Here is a 3,679-nt window from a genome sequence, read left to right as displayed (position 1 = left end):
TAAATAACACAACATATTCCAACCTGTTTTTTTTTTCTTTTTAATTTTTTTCAATTTTTTTTCACCAAATTGATTTTTTTTTAATCAGCTATCTCATATATTCCCTGTCGAAGAAGTCTGATCAAGAGCCGAACGACGAAAGTGCTGATTCTGTGATTGTGGGAATCGTGGAAAAAATATTGAGGGAATCTGAGATTCGCGGAGTTGTTATAAATTCCAGAATTCTCAACGTCTTCAGGAAAAATATTTCTCTCCTCCATTCAGCGTTCAAGAAAGCGTCAAAAAGTGGGAGGGGGGAAAGTATAAAGAAGCTTATTGATGCGTGGAAGGCAAAAAACCACTCCTTCAAAATTTTCTATCATGAGCTTGAAAACAACTCATTGATTGAGGAAAACCAACAGCTTCGTGGGCAGAAAAGGAAAGCTGAACTGGATTTAGTCGCAGAGCAGGCAAAGAGATTAAAAATTGAGCAGGAGTTTGAAGATGTTATTAGGGATTCGGAAAACAGAAAAGAACAATACAAACAAAAATTCAAACGATTTGCGAAAAAAGCAGCAAGAATGCAAAAAAAGGGACAAAGAGGTCCAAACAAAAGCAAACGTTTCACTGATTATACCAAACAACATCAGGCAAGATTAAGGCGAGGATTTAAAGAAGACTGCCACTCAGCACTGTCATTTTTAGGCCTCTACAATTTTATTGCCACCAAGGTTGAGGTATTTAATAATGACACTCAACAATATGAAACTATTTCATTGGTAGAAGAGGGAGAGTTACAACTATTGGAAACAGAGCCAAGAGAACTGACTGACAATGATATTGATGACATCAATATGTGGGTTTACTTGAAGGAAAAATTGAATATATCTAATGAAGCTTGGCATGAGTTGGCCATGAAGTGTAAAGACATGCCCACAAAATATAAAATATGCAAACACCTAGATAAACTAAATGCCAATTGGAATCTGAGAAGTACACCAGGGGAGGCAGAGGGAGTACAGATTTCTTTCAGGGAGAGTCTTGAGGAACAGATAAAAAGGCTGCAGAAAAATGGAGTATTGGACAAGGTTACTACTATTAAAGTAAAGCTCAGTGGTGATGGTACCAACATTGGGAAAAGGCTTAAACTTGAAAATGTCACATACACAATTTTGAATGAAAAGGATGCAGCAATGAATGAAAAAGGGAACTATGTTCTAGCAATAATTAAGACAACAGAGAACTATGACAATCTTAAAGAAAGCCTTGCTGATCTAAATAATGAAATGTCAAATTTAAAAGAAATTACTGTAAATAGTCATAAGTATAGCATTGAGTATTTTTTGGGAGGAGACTGGAAGTTTCTAGCCTGTGTTTGTGGTTCAGGGGCTGCTAATCAAAATTTCTCTTGTATTTGGTGTAAGTGCCCAGGAAATGAAAGGTTTGACATCAGTTAAAAGTGGTCTATAACTGACAAATCTCTTGGGGCAAGAGATTTACAAGAAATAGGTAAGTATGCAAAATCTAAGCAATATAATTGTAAAACCAATCCATTATTTGATTTTATTCCTATTGACCATGTAATAATTGATACACTACATTTATTTTTGAGAATATCTGATAATTTAATTGAACTTCTGGTCAGGGAACTTCGCAGGAAAGATGCCATTGACAAGGTATCTACTTTTTCAAATGGGTTTTGTCGAAATAAGTATAGACATATGGCTGGGTATGAGAAATTTGTAAAAGAACTTGGAATTAATTTTGAATGGAAAATTAATAGGGACAGCAAGAAGTTGGAGTACAGAGACCTTACTAGACCTGAAAAACTCTTGCTTTTCCAACATATTAATTTTCACTTACTATTACCAGAGTTTCATAATGTGGACAAGCTGCAAGCCCTTTGGGGTAATTTCATAGATATTATGGGTGATCTTAAACTTAATTACACTACAGATGATGCTATCTCTAGCCTCAAGGACAAAATCAAAAAATGGTTTCAAAAATTCTTAGACCTTTACCAAGCAAAAGATGTAACACCATATATGCATTCTTTGTATGTTCATGTACCTGAATTTTTAAAGCTATACCAAAATTTAGCTTATTACACTCAGCAAGGTATGGAGAAGTACAACAACACTGTATCAAAGGACTACTTTCGATCATCTAATCATAGAGGGGTTTCTGCTCTAAAGCAACTTTTCTTGAAAAAACACAGAATACAGCTTTTGGAAGCTGCTGGTTTGGAAAGGGTGAAGGAAAGCTACAACTGTGGAAACTGTTCAACTTCTGGCCATACCATCAAAACATGTACTGCAAAATGCAGCAAATGCGATGCTCCCACTTTCTGTGCACATCTTGTTAAAATAGATGGTAAATGGAAGCCAAGATGTGATTTAATCAATCAGTAATGATATAATATATCAATGTATTAAAGGAGTGTATTACCCAAAAACTGTTAGTAGACGTTGTGTAGAATAATTTGCTATGCCTGTGAAATGTTTCTTGTATACAGTATTCAAGGAGTCTTTTTCAAAAATTTTACTGCATTGATTACAACAGAATCACAGACTGAAATATATGGGTCATTTATAACCACATGTTTACATTTTATGAAGGTAATTCACATGCAAGTAAAATAATTCTTTGACATCAACTATCAAAATCAATAAACATGTGCTAAATCAAATATATTAATGATGGACCATATTTTTGTATCCACATCTGTTGCCATCTCCACGGACACATGTAAAAACGACTCGATGCCCGTCTTCGATTTCAGATCTCACGTATTTATCGCCAATTAATTCAAATTCCACTATGGGGTTTCTTTTTGTCAACCAAAATCTCACAGTCCCTGGTACAACATAAGCAAAATCGCCGTTTTCATTCATGATCCGCTCATTCCACTTTGTGCCGATATAACAATCCAGAGTTTCATTTGAAAGAATTTCATATATTAGTTTATTCCTCTGATATTTTTTGGATGAAATCCTCCCAAGACTTTTATAGAAAACATCATCATCGACTTGAATTTCAATACGAACTTCTGGATCCTCTCTGCGCCCGGAGCACAACTTTCGGTTGATCTCCCTGTAAACGCGTTCATAAAAAGTTTGCTGGCGATCGCTGAAGGAATCATCGATTGGTTTTGACATCGGTTCCAATCGCATTACGGGCAAATTATGTTCATCGCAAGGCCTCCATTCGTCAAATTTCTCGCAGTACCCTTTGAAATGAATTTTGCCATGTTTTCTCGCTTTGTCGACCTATATTATCTCTACAGGATAAATATTCTTATCCGTAGTTTTTATTTTCTTGCATTGCTTGGTCTTAGCTTCTACGAATTCGTCAATAAATCTCTTCGGAGTCTTATGCTCCCGCTTCACTCTGTTGGCCGCCATTTTTAACATTGGCGCTCTTTGCATATTTAATTGCTCTGCGCATGTCAGGTGAGTAATACGGTGGCTTGGGACCAATTTAAGCAAATGTTCAGTTTTCTATGGGATAAGTTTGATATGCATATCAAACTCACGGGGTACAAATAGTCTTAACATGAATATAGTGACCACGCCCACTTCAACGCCCCACTCAAATCGAGTGTAATTTTCGAACATTTTACCATCGTGCGGATTCTCTACGTAAAAAGCACTCAATGTACCTCTGAAATATTAAACTATAATATTGTGGCTTTCTATTT

The sequence above is a fragment of the Pocillopora damicornis genome, chromosome 14, assembly GCF_964200805.1.
Source record: "Pocillopora damicornis chromosome 14, jaPocDami1.2, whole genome shotgun sequence".
In the NCBI taxonomy this organism is placed as follows: domain Eukaryota; kingdom Metazoa; phylum Cnidaria; class Anthozoa; order Scleractinia; family Pocilloporidae; genus Pocillopora; species Pocillopora damicornis.
The sequence above is the reverse complement of the archived record's forward strand: the minus strand, read 5'-3'. Positions refer to the sequence as shown.